Raw genomic sequence first — 16,031 nt, forward strand, 5'->3', positions numbered from 1 at the left:
ACCAGCTTTGTAGTACTGAGCGCTGGCTGTAGTGAAGTACGTTTCTAGCCCGAGTTTTGCATCGATTCCTACTTTTTTCTGCCCTGTTACGAGTGCGAAAAAGCTCGTCACTTCTCACAGACCACGCTGCGAGCTGGCCGCAGCCTATAGTTTAACGAAAACAGACTCTCCGTGTGCCGTGGGACGTAATGCTAGAAGCAGAAGGAATCGACGCCGGGGATCTGGAGAGACCTAGCTCAGCCTCGAAAAACCGTCACCGTTGTTACTGCTGCGTTGTGGGCTGCCATGTCTGGAGAGACCTAGCTCAGCCTCGAAAAACCATCACCGTTGTTACTGCTGCGTTGTGGGCTGCCCTGAACAAGGAGGCCTGAATCCCCACAACAGTTTCTACCGTTTTCCTTCAAGGCCTCACGGAGCGCAGCGTCGGGCGCGCTGGATTACTCCAGTTGGTCGCGCTGGAGCCTCTGTCCATAACGCCCGCTGTCGCATTTGCCCAAGCTGGCCTTGCATGTGCATTTGCTGGAGATTATACGGCACGCTGATGCGAAAGATGAAATGTGCGCAGTGAACCACCACATGTGCATGCGTAGAATCAAAATTCATGTTTTCTACAACACAAATTGCCTAGTACGTCCCTGCATAGGCAGCTGTGCCACACCAAGCAGCAGAGCAGCGAAATGTGTACCGTGGCTAGCAGTAAAAAGTTGGAAATGTAAAACACAGCAAGCCGCAAGAAGTTTGAGATGCATAGCATCTCTAACTTTCATTTCTAGGGAATGCGCAACACAGCAAGCGCTGAAAAGAGAAATGCATGCCACACTTTACAGACCATGTCGAGGGAATGCACCACACAGCAGGTAGCAAAAATGAGAGAAGCAGTATATAATTTACAGGTCAAGTCCGACATCTCACTTCAGATAATCACTATTAAATGGCATACCGACATAGCAGCAGGCATGGCTGGTGATTCCCGATTCGAGATCCGCCCACAGTGACTACTCGCCATTCGACCGATACGAAATGGTGAAGTGAACGAGTGTGTGCGAATGAGCACAAATGACCCGGCTGATTCGGTGACAATTCACTACCCCACTACGAGCAAATGTGCTCATCCTTGACCTCAAGCCAGCACTTTGAACCAGCGCAGAGAGGTAGTATTCATTACAGGACATCGATGTTCAAGCGCTGTCATTAAAAGCTACATAAAGCGATCAGCGCACGAGCGCTCTGCGAGCTCATATGCATTGCATTAGTTATTTATAAGTTGCTAAATGGACAGCCACTTCTTCTCACACGAGGCAGGACTAGTAAAAGGCATTGCTCATCACATCAACCGCAAGTTGAATTACAAGTTCCTGCGGAAGTACAGTGACTTGAGGAAGTAGGTTTAATCGAGAAAGTGGATGCTTCTGAATGAATATCTCTAGTGCTAGAGGTCTAAAAGAAAAGGGGAGAGCATTCGGCTTTGTGTGCTCTTTGTGTGTGGGCTCTTTGTGTGCTCTTTGTGAAGAAGCCAACAAAGCTATCATCGTTCATGGATATCCTTTTTCACATAGTGACGTCCTACTACAAGGGGCAACACACTTAAAAATTGGCTTGGCATCAGCTAACCATCAACTGGAATTAACTTCAATTCTGAGAGGCTGCAGGGGCGTACTTTGCCGCATAGATGATATCATCATCTACGGTAAATCTGCGGCTGAGCACTCTGCGAGCCTTCAGTGCATCTCAGCGGCTGGCTTGTGGCTTAACAAAAAGTGCTTGTTCAATGTGCATGAACTCACGTTCTAGGGACATGTCAGCCACAACGGCTTGTTACCCACGAAATTGAAGGTTGAAGCTATTGTTCATGCCCCAGCGCCCACGAACGTCACAGAGCTATGTTCATTCCATGGACTTGAAAGCTATTATGCCCTTCCCCACTCTGCTGCTGACGTCGTAGAGCCTCTTTGCTCGTTACTTTATTAAGGAGCTTATTTTTCATGGGACGACAACGCTGGTCAAAGCTTCCGTGTGGTGAAGCAACTACACGCTACAGGCAAGGCCATACAAATGTTTAACCCCTCGATACTTCAGGTAGTGACTACAGATACTTCCCATGATGGTCTGGGAGCAGTGCTACAACAGAGATACGGAAATGAACTCCGCACCATTTTGCCTTCGCCTCTCTAACGCTGTCACAAGCGGAGCGCAGGTACTCAGTAGGAGAAAAGGAGGCACTTACATGTGTATTGGCGTGTCAACGCCGGCACGCTTTTCTTTCGGGAAGGAAGTTTGAGCTACGAACTGAACGTCAAGCTCTGGTTACTCTCCTTTTTCATTCCGGTGGACAGGCCACCGGTCTACGAAATTGCAAGTGGAAGTGATAACAAAGTGGCGGATGCTCTATCAAGATTGCCTCTGTCAGACACGCAAGAACAAGAGGAAGAAGTTGGGTCGCTTATTTCCACCTGCATCACAGAGGCACAACTTCAGGAAGCTGTTCAGTCCGACTTGCTTTCACAGCAGGTGATAATTTATTTCACACCTAGGAGGCCGGCGAAATGCAGTCTTCAGCGCGACTTGTGGCCCTTTCGCTACGTGCGGGATTTGTTGGCAGTTATGGACAGCCTTCCGTTGCGAAATGAGCGCCTGGTCATAGCAGTTGCATTGACGTCAATGCTCATGGAGTACGTGCATGAAGGTCACTAAGGAATTGTGAGCACAAAGCAGAGGCTTCCCACGCAGTATTGGTGACCAGGACTCGACGAGCAAGTAGAGCAGGCAGTCTCGTCTTGCAGTGTGTGTCAAGCAGCAGATACGTCAGCGAAGCCCACAGTGGCACCACTGGAACCCATTCCGCTACCTGAGCGTGCTTGGCAGAAACTAGCGAGGGTCATTGAAGAGCAGCGCGTACCTAGTGGCACATACCTAGTGATCCAAGCTGCCATCAAAAAGGCTAATTGAAGAGCACTACATACCCAGTGACTATTGGTTTTGATCCTGCATCTCTCAACATAGCAGCCTGATGCTCCACCTCCACCACAGTGTTGACTAAAGAAGTTAGCCGCCTACACATACATAAACAGATGCATAGATACATACTGACACACCACAAACTCAGCTAAGTTGTCAAAGAACGCTAATAGCATTGAGCATTAAGGGCGCTAACAAAATGGCAGAAATCTTGATTTGGAGAAGCTTCTATAAAAGACCATCTTCATAATCTATATTACTGAACAGTGCAAGAAAGTGCATTTATATTGTGCCCCTCTCTAATGAAACTCAGTTAAAGACCAACATATTTAAAAAAAATTCATATAGGGGCTACTTGTCCCAGGATTAGAACTAAGTGATTATAACTTCATTAGTGCACCACTTTATTCCAACACTTCCAAAGGTAGCAGCACATTGCGATATGCTATGTAGGTAATTTCACCATCCTACAGTGTCCACTTGAAGACGTGAATCGTGCTTTCTACTGCGAGTGATATTTACAAAGACCACCAGTCTTGGCTGGCTGTATTGTTTTATTAAATTAATAGGCATGAACAGCAGCATGTGTGTATGCAATTATATGCATACTACTTTAGCAGAGATACCCCAATCCAGTGTGCTTGAAAGCGTTAACTTCTAAAACCTACCAGCATATTTAACACCTTTGTTGGACAAGTCGGGCACGTAATTTGCAGTTGCCCACTTCAGCGCTTGGGCTGCATCTGGATATTTCATGCCAGTGATATACCGACTATTTCTCGTGTGGGGGCAAACCGTACAAGACCCGATCTCTCTCTTTCTTTCATATATATATATATATATATATATATATATATATATATATATATATATATATATATATATATATATATATATATATATATATATATATATATAGTGGGGTGCTACGTGCTGGAACAATAGCTGCACACACACACACACACACACATATGTATATATATATATATGTATATGTGTGTGTGTGTGTGTGTGTGTGTGTGTGTTTGTGTGTGTGTGTGTGTGCAGCTATTGTTCCAGCACGTAGCACCCCACTATTTTAAAATACAGAGTAATACAAGTGAATGACCCATAGCGATACAGACTATTACGAGAGTAGCGTCCTAGCTGCAAACGCTCAAACGTTTTGTTCATGGAGATGGCTAATCTTTGCTTAAAGAAAGGCCTATGAAACAAGAAATACAGAAATGTGGAACGTTCCTTACTTTCGTCCTAATTATGGCTTTCAGATGCTTCGATGTACTCTTCCGCTAATTCTAAATAACTACACTAGCAAACGTATAAATGTGCCTCAATTAAGTGTCGCACAATTAGCGCATATTTTGTTGTATAGGCTATGTGTAAACTATGTTTTCGGTTTTCCTTTATGTCTTGATCTTTACGTAAAACAATGTGTCACTTTAAGAAACAGAAAAGTGCTGTGATATTGTGATGTCCTTTCAGCCTCTGCCATTGTTTACACTCCGTTCACTCGTACACTCCATTGTTTACGCCTCCGTTTACACTGTACTGTGACAAAGCAAATAAATAAATAAATAAATAAATAAATTGTTTCTTGCATCTATATAACATCTCCTCATCACAAAGGAACAAAAAGCAATCAGTGCCTCACAGAGGTCCCAGAGCCTGCCCAGTAGACGCAGGGACACATAAAAAGTGCACATTTGCTACAAGCAATTTTAATAATTAAACAAGGAATTGTGCTTGGTGTTTATATCCACAGCACAAATATGTCGCTTGTTTAGGTAATAGTATTTCTGAAGGATATACGTATTGAAGTACAATCAATATAAATTATTTGCAATACTCACAAGAAAAAAAGGCAGCAGATGTGTGCAACCTTCATTGCAACCCGATTTCCAGTGAAGCTGCTTATTTCGAACAGTTGCCAAGTTGCCTGCATATATATACTGTTCAGTTTTTTAGTAAGGAATTTCCATAAGGCATTAGCAAGGCATTTTAGCAGGAATTCTACAGAGTACTTGAATATAAACTTATTTTAAACGTTAGAAATAATAACCTTCCTAATATTACAGTTTCTTGGATAGCGCCTTATCTTTCGGATCGCGTGCAGTTTGTCTCAATAGAAGGTAACAACTCCAGCTGTGTTCCCGTAACATGCGATCTACCCCAGGGAAGCGTCCTGAGGCCATTGCTGTTTCTACTCTAGATAAATGGCATTGTCAACATTGTTACACCGGGCACACAAATTAGATCATTTGCGGACAACCGCGTCTTCTTTACCAAACTTCATCTAAGGTGACACAGTATAGAAGAATGGTCCATGGCCTTGAACGCAGACAAAACCATCGGCAAGAAAAGCCCTTTAAGATTTGAATACACGTTGGCCGCTTCACCCGTAAAGGAAGATAAAAATAATAATTATTTAGGCGGGACATTTTCTAATAACCTTTCCTGGAATTTACGCATTTTATTGTTGTTATGCCTTCCGTAAACTTTGCTTCTTAAAACACAAACTGAGAAATTCATCTGCCAGCATTAAATAAAGTTATTTGACTTTCATCAGACCAAAACTAGATCCTTCACGTGAATTTCTGACAGCAACTAATTAATTGTGAATTATGCTTAGGCCACTGGGTGTACGTGACCACTTTGTGCACAAAGCATACACATCATTACCACACCTGTGCATTTACACCTTGTTTCGCAGGGACAAACCTAGAGAATTGTTCTTATACCCCAGGATAGTGTCTGAGTGGGACTCCAGAGCCGCTATGTATTAAAACCCTCCTAATGAAGTGCGTTACTCATATTTTCTCTGTTATGCATACATATTAGGACTTATCATATAGTATTTATATTTTTATATTTGCAGTTTTTTTTCTGGTGTTTATTTGCCTTGTAGGCTTGAGTTCCCCTTCTGCGAGGTACGATGTGTGGTCTGATGTGTGTTATAAATAAAAAAAATAAAATTAAATAAATATTTGCCAGCTTTGGAGCACTTCTTGTTGGGAATTTTTAAAGCGCCACTAGTTCATCAACTCACATGTTACTCCACCATAATATTTAACATGCTGTCCTTCCCTCCTCTTTGTCCCGCAGTCAATTTCCACTAGATATGATATCGGTTAATGTCACAGTTCTCCTAGGGTGACTTGGTAATTTGTATTGATCACAACACACATTGACAAAGCTCGGGATTGCATGCATGCGCAATTTGCTGCAAATGTCATGATTAGTCCGCTGTCGTTTTAAGTTTACCTACATGTTGCCCTGCGCCCTTTATTTGTGCCAAATATAAAGAAAATTTCTTCTTTAGTTCGCCCAGCACTTTGATCAACCCGAGTTGGAATATGTTATGAGACTTGAAAATAGGAAAAGGAAAAAGATTTCTTAGTAATTATTTGCAACGCGTCTAACCGAACGAGGAATAGAAAAACATTGTCACACATTACGTTTACGATGTCCACCTTACACTTTCCACGAAATATAAACATGTTGTAACCTGCAGTTATGTCCGGACAGTGCGAAGCATAGCTGATAGCATAAGAGATTTTTTTACAAAGTCTGTGTTTGATCCAACCATATTTCACTTCGCTCATAGAGTTTCCAAAGCATACCACCAATTTTTGCTAAATTTGGTCTTCGTGGCTTTTATATATAGTTCTGCCAAGGCAGTAGGCTCAATACTTCCGCGCTCGTTAGACACACTCATAACAATCTAGAGTGCTTGCATATTATTTTACTGCGAAAGCCAAAATTGTGTATCTATTTCGAGGTTCACCTAAATATCACCCATTGACTTGCCCTTAAGTCACCGAACATAACGATGCTGCCTTCTTCAGTGAGGACACCTGGCGATATAGATAATGTATGAAGAAAAAAAAGTCGTTTCAATAATTATTCGAAACGCTTCTAAATATGCCAGCAACATTACATATATGTGACATATTGCACTTAAGATGCCGCCTATTCCTTCAAAGTATAAGATGTCTGTAACCCACAGTTCTGTAGGGACGTTGTCAAATCTAGCTAATGGCCGCAGCGTCATACATTAGAACTTACACTGCTTACATTTTTAACGCTGTATTTTATCAACACGCGCTTACCATTGCACATAAACTTGACATATTGTTTTTGTTATGCTCGCAAAATTTCAACTCAATTATAGTTGTGGTTATGCCATGGTATCCGTCTTAGTATTACACTGCTCGTAAAACAGTCTAATAATGATGCGGAGCACTTGCATACATATTCTACTGGAAGACGAGCATTTAGCCCACCCATTTGGAACATTGTCTACATATTGGCCATACATACCATGCCCCTAATTTTCCGCCGACATAAACAAGATGCCTTGTTTATATTCCAAAGGACACCAAAGAAATAAATTACTAATCTCGTATGATGCATGAAAACACATGCAAAAGTAGCAGTTTAGTAGGCTACTCTGTAAAACTTATATTCAAAGCGAGAAAGTGACAGTTTCTCAAAGTATCACGTTTAAAGTTCTCTGTAATGCCACGGAATTTCAACCGTCTCTGATGCTGTTGATTTAGGAGTCTGGAAAACGTTCCTATTAGCAGTAGTGTGACATCCTGGAATGCCTCAATGAGCAACTTTCTACAATGGCAGTGATGAATCTACAAAAATTAAAGATAAATCGTGCTGGTTTGCAATCCTTGAGCCTTCGTCGAAAACATTCACGCTTATCCCTATTTCATAAACTTTTCCACCATTCCTCACTTCGTGATGATTTCTTTCAGTCACCACCAATTATTTTTCCTCGCCGCGATCACCCTAACAAAGTCAAACGCATTTTGTGTCGGTCATTAACTTTCGCTCAATCCTTCGTACCACGCACTATCATCGATTGGAACGATTTACCCTCATACATAGCCATGGAAACTGACACAGCCAAATTTAAGGAAACAATTTGCACTACTGTGAGAACCTGTTAAAATGTTGTTTCCTTAATAAGTGTGTTTCCCTGATGATTTTTATGCTTTGTGATTTTTTGCTTGCTCCTGACGTTTTTATGTAACGTTTTTTTTTCTTTTTTTGTTCCTTGTGATGACTACACTGACTCGTTGAAACAAAAAACATATGTCTTGTAAATGTTTTTCTTTTTTTGTATGCTGTACCTGAATGTACACTTGCTTTTCTTGTAGCCCCCCCCCCCTATGTAATACCCTCCTTCGAGGGCCTTTAAGGGTATTTTAAATAAATAAATAAATTAATTAATAAATCGCTCTTCGCTCATAACATTGATTCATACTTCGAATAAATATAAATGATATGCCCCACATATAATATATTTAACCGAGGATACCAAGGCAGAGCAACAAAATGCTGTGTATACCGCATAAAAACTGCGAGAAAGTGACTATTCAGTTAATTTTTTTTAAAGCACATAAACCAACACAGTGAAACTTTTCGGTACACGTCACCAAAAAGTGGCCCTCAGTTTTTCAAAATACGAGATATCTGCTATTTCGCTCTTATTTAGAAACAGCCTGAAAACGAAATCGTCAAATCAGAATAGAAAAAAATCGAGTCAGTGTTCTATTGGTATTGTATTGAATTTGCTCGACCAAAGTAACTTTCAGGAGCATATCTACGATAAGTGATGATTACAGAATACAATTAGACAGTTACACCTGCAAGAGGTTTCATTTTATTTTTTATTGTGATAAGGTACCGAGACTGCAACCCTATGTAGGCTATCTCAGGACAGAAATTAAATAGGTTTAGCAATTGATAATCCAATGATTTCATGCCCTAAGGCGCGCTATTCATAGGGCACGGCTGATTATAATATTCTATACGGACCTTCCACTCGCCCGCAGGTTAACTCTGGGAAGCTGATTATGTTTTCAAATACGGATATATAGTGGTTCGCAAAAAGTGGGCTTGATGCAAGTTGTGCAAGCTGACATTTGTTAGGGCGGGTACTGCCCAACACCAGAGGTTTCGCAACGCGAGTATGTATGGCGGATGCTGTGCGTCGTCTGGTACAGGGAGTCCTGAGAAGGCACAAAATGCAAACCTCGCTGTCCAGGCAGGGGATGTGTGGCAAGTAAAATCACTACTTATGTGTTCACTCTATCAAGAAAGAAAATTTAGCTTGACCTGTAGTTCTGTTGGAGTTTTCAGCCTGCAGCTGAAAGTGCTCGTTTTCAGGGGCGGGGGGGGGGGGAGGCAACTGGCAAACTTTGACCCTCCCCTGAGGCTCCTGGTAGATACGCCTATCTTTCATGCCTACCATGTACTTGAGCCTTCATTCGGATATACCACATTGTTATGTACAGCCTAAGACGTGGCCCGGAATCCAAGCAATGCAAGCCGAGACAGGAAGGCATCGACTACTCGCCGCACCGAATAAACCATTTTCTAGCTTTGAAGTTTGCATTAACATGTTTCATATAGAAAAAAAATTGCAGGATAAAGGCAAATGCTATGTTTTACAAGTTACAACATCATGGTAATTCATGAACAAGCGCGTAATTGGTAAAGACACGGCTAAAAAAAATTATTAACACTTGTGTTTAGCATCAGAGTGCTAATAATTTTCTTTATGTTGCAGGGCACAGCCGTATAGGCATTGCTGAGTTGGCAGTCGGACCAGACGGCCTCACATTTTGACAGGCTGTTAATGACTAGCCATACGCGCTGGAACTGCAGGAAGTTAGGTGAGTTCTGCTGCGTCTTTGCAGTTATACATTTTTTACAAGAAAAATAAACGAAGCATACCACATAAATAGGACGCGTGAGCCAGCCCCAATTAACAATGCATGAAAAAATGGAATCCTTTCTGGATGACAACGGATAGAAATTAATCTGCACATATATCTACTTTTCTTTTTATGGAAATACTGTTTATTGTAATTTTATGCCTTTATATCACAACTTATGCCTTCCCACTGAAAGAGAAATTGTGTAATATATAACCATACATCTAGTGCTATTGTAATTTTTAATCCTTCCATCAAAATAAAGAGTGAGTTGTTAGCAGCAGTTTTGTTGTATGATTTTTCTTGCCTCCCATTGTATATGTTGTCCTGAAATGTTACATAATTGACCAGCAAACTAAAAACAGCACTACAAATTTCACCTAGCGAACACAGGTGGTTTTCAGAAAATGCACAAATAGGGTGATAGGCATCTGTTGGCATACTGTAGCAATAGTAGGTGCAAGCAAGTTTCAACATTAGTGTAATACTTCAGCTTTCACATGACTACATTGCTTAAGATACCACAGAAGTGAAAGCGCACAAAAACAAAAACAAGCTGGTGCATCAACCACAAATGTCACTTCAGCCGTCACAACATAGGCTATTTCCTCTAGTGAAAGTGCTAGCTAATATGTAGAATGTATATGCACAGGTATACTTAGATATACACACTTGCATATACCCTACCTAATAATACTGACTTGCAGTGCATATGATGCTTGTTTTAGACACTGATATATTTGTCAAGAAAACTTAGAGAAATAGATAAAATGCTTTCAATTCATTATCCCAGTACTCAAAGTCTTACTGATAACAATATAATTTGGACTTGCTCGTTGAACATATTCTGACCTGAACATCACCAAGCACAATAAATAACTTTTTTAGCGCATGAAAAGGGACGAGAGACATACGTACGACATGGACACAGCGCTAACTTATCTCTCTCGTCCCTTTTCGTGCACTAAAACAAAAACGTTATGGAATACCAACATGCCCAAACCTACGCTCTTTCGGAATAAATAGAACACTGCCCACTTGTCCTGAACAAATTCTTGGAAAGGGGCCCAAAGGAATAAATATAGTTATTGACAGCTGTAGAACTAGAGCTTGTTGTTTGATTATAACTACTAAAATTACGCCAGTGTTAAGCAAATGTTCTCTGTGGTGCTGTTGATACCAAATTCAGTTGATGAGCAACATTGCAACAACGAGCAAACGCCACAGTAAGTGCAAGATCAACTTGAAAAAGGGGGGCTACCGACGAAACACAAAGGACGCGCACACAAAAAAACGCGTTAGACACAGTTGTTTGTGGCAATGTAAATTTCAATAACGTACAGTTAAAAGTCCAACGTCCGTCTGTGTTTAACGCCCTTTCCTTGTGTGCGCGTCTTTTGTGTTTCACTGGTATCCCCTTTTTTCAAGTTCCTTATGCATCAACTGGCCCAAGAGCTTGCACTAAACCAAGTGCAAGCAGACAATGTTGAACTCTGTGCAAAATAGTGTTTGTATTTCATAACTGAGTATCAATACACTCAACTTTCCACCAGCTAATTATGTGGTCAGTGCTCCGTTGACTTAAAGTAAAAAATTATGTAACTGGACACGGACTAATCGCATGCATGGGGATAACTTGCCAGGAATATAAAAAAAAACATGGGAGAGAAAATATCATCCTAACTAGAAAACAGCTCAGTCCAGTAGTAACTGCGGCACAGTGAATACAGGCCCTCAGGTGTTATTTCAAGAAGTTCAAGCTCATGAAATGTTTATAAGCCAGTCGCAGTTATTCTGGGGACAAGAGAGAAATCATTGTGAATATGAATGTTAAACGTTTGTAAGCATGCCATGTGCTTGCGACATATTTGACCCACTACACTTTGAATTCTTACATACGCAGAAGCGTCACGAGCCTGTAGAACAAAAAGAAAAATTCGGCAATAAAAATTGTCATAAAATTTCACAATGTATTTATTAGTAAATATAAAGAAAGCTATATGTGCGTGGTATACATAAGGAGGTCCCATTGTTAAAAACTGTATCGGGACCTCCTGTTCCGACACACACAAGGATCGTTTGGCCGCATCTACTTTGTGCACACAATGCCGGAAAACCGAGACAATTGACCACTTTGCGTGCCGACTATTTCACCCGCTGAGATGAATGGTGCTCGACGTCCGTATAAATAAGCTTGATCTCAGCATGAACCCCAACGTGTTACTTTCGCTCAGAATTTTACCATTTGTGTGCAGCCACAATGTAGTTTGCAAAGCGATAAAGCAGTTTTAACCTTGCTACCACATCGGGCGTCTTTCTGAAACAACGAATTATCGTCAACATTGATTTATCTTTTCATTCACTTTAGCAGGAGCGCTTTGTTAGTTTTGAAGACCGCAGAAAATTTCTCTTCCCCTAGTATTTCATTCTAGCTTTTTCTCATCCATTTCCTTCAAAGCGCCCAATTCTTGGGCGATTCCCCCACGGTGGGTATAGGTGGTTAGTGTAGCTTTTTTGTAATTTCGTAATTATATTTATTTAACCAATGATACGCCAGACAACCGATGTTTGTGTGTTGGTTCTAGTAAACGTAGTTTAATCTGCCGCCTCTTGGCGAATGCTGCGTAGTGGGAACGATGCAGCATTTCGAGAATCCCGCAAGGCGGCTATGTGCCACTAGCGCTTAGATATAGCAGTACCTTAGGGTTATTGTACATCATGTTAAAGAAAGTAAGCTTTTGTAGATATCTGAACATTGTGAACTAGCCCTTAATGAGATGACATACGGACTGGCGAAGGCAGCGCTTGGTGGGCCAGTGGGTTTCTTTTTTCCAAGCCGTACTCTTCTAGTGGTAACAAGACTACGAACGAAAGAAGTCCTAAGTACATAAAGTGAGCCCTTCCTTGCTGTAACACGATTACGAGCATTAGCTTTCCCCCGGAATGTTCGGTGTTGTCCCTCTCGGCAATGGGAAGTTTCCGTTACGCTATTACGATGTCGAATACCGCAACTAAATTTACACGTGAGTAGGTCTGGGTACATACCATCAAACCTTCCTGGTTCATGTGGGAATATAGAATCACTGGAGCGTTTGCTCTTATTTTGCCGCACATGTAATTCCGAAGGGAAGATCTGCTTAGAGCATCCCCTATCGCGTACGGGCATTCTCCTCTCTCAGTATAAAATTCTATCATTTGGGTCAAGTGCCCTTGGTCGAGCCTGTAAGGATGTGTGTCAGACAGTAAATCAGTACGTTATTGCGCCCGGTAGACTGTCATGTTAAGCACATTTACCTCATTATTAACACTGAATCGCGTTATTTTCATAATACTGCATCTTCGTATAATTGCCATGACCACTAGTGATTCATGAAACAGAAACGGAAATTAATATGTACTGTTGCATAAATACGAGTAGCACAAATCAATAAATTAACCGGGACCAAGAAGTTCATATTTTGTTTCCGCTGAGGACAATGGAAAATGACCCCCCCCCCCCAACATGGGAACGGGCTAAAATTTGAAGAAAAACGAGCAGACCAAGAAGCGAAAAGTCCTGTGAGGTCGAAGTCCGGGCGACGACCAATCAGTTATGTTGACCTATTTTACCTATGTTGTTTTTTAACTTGCTTTAATAACCAGGTGTTTAGCGTACCTCCACGATGCGAAAGCTAGCCAGGATCACTTTCTTTTGCCGCAAAATAATGGAGTAAGCGCAATTTTGGAAGGACGCGCTTCTTCGACCGTAGTGACCGTTGCGCTTTTCTTTACCCAGTGCAGTGGTCAGCTCTTTCTATGCCGCATTGGAGCAGCATCTGGTCGCGCGTGTCGTGTCACCAGCTTTCGGTGAGCTTTAAAAAATACATCAGGCGGTCTAACTTTGCCTGCAGACCTTCCACGGCGTCTCGCAGCCACCCGTCTTGCTTTGGCACGTTTCACCTTATATTATCACATCCCATTTTATACTTGTTCAAGGCAGAGGCACTTATACAGATGAAATTCTGGCACGTTTATTAGGAGTACACATCTGTACGCGAGTAAGTACCGGCAACACTCTATGGTTGTGCCATTTTCGGCTCCCTCTTTGAGAATCACTGTGCGCCCCTAGTCAATAACGTTCCCTCAGTGAGGACACCAGTGGACTAAACGTGCCTCGCAGGGTTGCACGATAACTTTACAGGTTATAGTCAGACATGTGACGAGCAGCTACTCCGTCGAATGGGATTTTATAGCTCTGTGTTTTTTTCACACGCTTGTACGCACGCAATAACTATGTTAGCACGGTGCTTGTGGCGTTGCATCGAACCCAACCAGCGTTCCTCCAATGAGCGATGTCCGCTTTGCCCGCCAGGATTCATAAACCTGTGCGCTCACAATAAACGGGGGGCCTCCTTGGTTTGCGACTTGGGCTGTTGTCTGTTTCGTTCTTCGAGCAGTGCGTGTGTCCCGACAAGTGGCAGCAACGCTAAACCGCACTGTTTCCTAAAATTTTATGTTGGTTCGTCCAATGTGTATTTTCTACTTCGATGGAACATTTTCTTTGTTCTATCCCATTCTCAGACGGCGCCACCGTTTTCCACGGTTTCCGCTTGCTTGGGCCACTGGGGAACCACTCAAGACTGGGTAGAGATGCTGGCGGCCAGGGGGCTAACCTGGTTGCTGCTGTACTTCTGGGCCTCAGAAATCTACCGGCAGCAGCAGCCGGGGATACCGCAGCGAGCACAGGAGATCTACGGCTGGTGCTGCGCGATAGCGGCCTACGGCGATCCGGTGGCGGCCACTGCGCTCGCCTCCTTGCCGATATATGGGCCTTATGAGTAATCGGAGGCCCATGTTCTGCTGGCGGCATTTGTCATGGTGGTGACGCTGTGCATACTTTCAGCAGCGACCTACCTCAAGATCATGGCGGAGAATAACGAGACCGTATGTATTCCTGCAACATGCTTGCTACCTACATTTGTGGCAAATATTTGCTCAATAGTCAAATAATTATATTAGGTCACGTGGATGGAAACAATGCATTCCACAACGTAAATACAGGGCCATTCTGTAAATATTTTAAGTGTTGTTACTCGTTTTGCAACAGACGGTTCTGTGATACTGGATACTGAGTTTCTATAGCTTACGATAGCATAAACCAATAAAGAATTCAGGAATCACAGGCACATGAGCTTGCTTTCGGTATTGAACCAAGATAATTTCCAACCTATTCAGGTAAACACTGGACTCCATTCAACCAAGACAACCCGCGTGCTTAACGAAGGGATATTCTATAATCGACCAGATGCTTGTCATAAATCAATCAAATGTGAACATTTAAGTACATTTAATCTCTGTATATGACTTTCATTCATTAAGAAACACGACTTGATTCAGTGGAGATATCAGCAGTCATGGAAACACAGCGCAAACAAGGAGGATTCCAGAAGGAAAGTAGAAGATTGCCAATAAAAGGGGTCTGGGAAGGAGGCACAACATTGTCATTGCTATACACTGCATGCTTATACAAGTACTCAAGGTACCAGACTTCGGTGGCTTAGCAGTGAAGATCTTGGTGAATATATCGGCAAGCGTAGCTTAACAGATGACATCGTATTCTTCGGCAACAGTGCGTATGAACTGAAAACATTTCATTTGGTATTTTAACAGTGGTAATGCAAGGGTGGGGTTGAACAATATTATGCAGGTGACAATGATAATGTTGATGAACAGCGAGGCAAGAAAACAACATTTCATGATCGCCAGTAAGCATTGACGCAGGAGGAGCACGTTCATGTAGGACAATTCCTCCACGGGATCTTGACAATCAGAAGTATATTCACACTAGAGTAAATGTGCGTTGGATGTGTACGTGAGGCATTAAAAATCCTGACTGGCAGCTTACTACTGTCATTGCAAAGAGAAGTGTGGAATCATTAGGTTATACCGGTGCCAACATATGTCACAGAAAGTTGGACGTTAACAAAGAAGATCGAAGAATGATGGAACGAAACATGCAAGGCATAACGTTAAAAGACAGCAAACGAGCGGCATGGAGCAGAGAGCAAGAGGGGATAGCCGATATTTAGTTGACATTAGGAGAAAAAGAATGGAGCTTGGTGGGCCACTCGGTTCTGTGGACCATTAACCTGTGGACCATTAGAGTTACAGAATGGCTGTCGAAGGAAGGGAAGGGCACACGAGGGAAGTATAAAAATACGTTAGGTGATGAAGGGAAGAAATTTGCAGCTGCATCTCGGAATCAGCTTGTACATTAAGACCGGAGTAATTGGCGGTTGCTGGAAGAGGTCTTCGTCCTGCAGTGGACATAGAAATAGGCGGAGGCTGATGATGGCGATATCA

General features: G+C 42.2%; 2 protein-coding genes across 7 annotated transcripts in view; one reads left to right on the top strand and one right to left on the bottom strand.

Moving 5' to 3' along the window:
- Nucleotides 1-16,031, bottom strand: part of LOC135913566 (zinc finger protein 26-like) — a 209,300-nt gene that overhangs the window by 87,619 nt on the left and 105,650 nt on the right. The window lies entirely within an intron of this gene.
- The window catches only part of LOC139049608 (uncharacterized), a 61,809-nt gene that overhangs the window by 22,908 nt on the left and 22,870 nt on the right, over nt 1-16,031 (top strand). Inside the window, exons 5-6 of one of the 4 annotated variants that reach the window (XR_011508419.1) lie at nt 9,542-9,647; nt 14,250-14,364. The exons of the other annotated variants lie outside the window; for them this stretch is intronic. The gene's annotated coding sequence lies outside the window, so the exon portion shown is untranslated. Of the gene's footprint in view, nt 1-9,541; nt 9,648-14,249; nt 14,365-16,031 lie in introns of those variants that run through there. 4 annotated transcript variants of the gene reach the window in all.

This window comes from Dermacentor albipictus, chromosome 9, assembly GCF_038994185.2.
Source record: "Dermacentor albipictus isolate Rhodes 1998 colony chromosome 9, USDA_Dalb.pri_finalv2, whole genome shotgun sequence".
NCBI lineage: Eukaryota > Metazoa > Arthropoda > Arachnida > Ixodida > Ixodidae > Dermacentor > Dermacentor albipictus.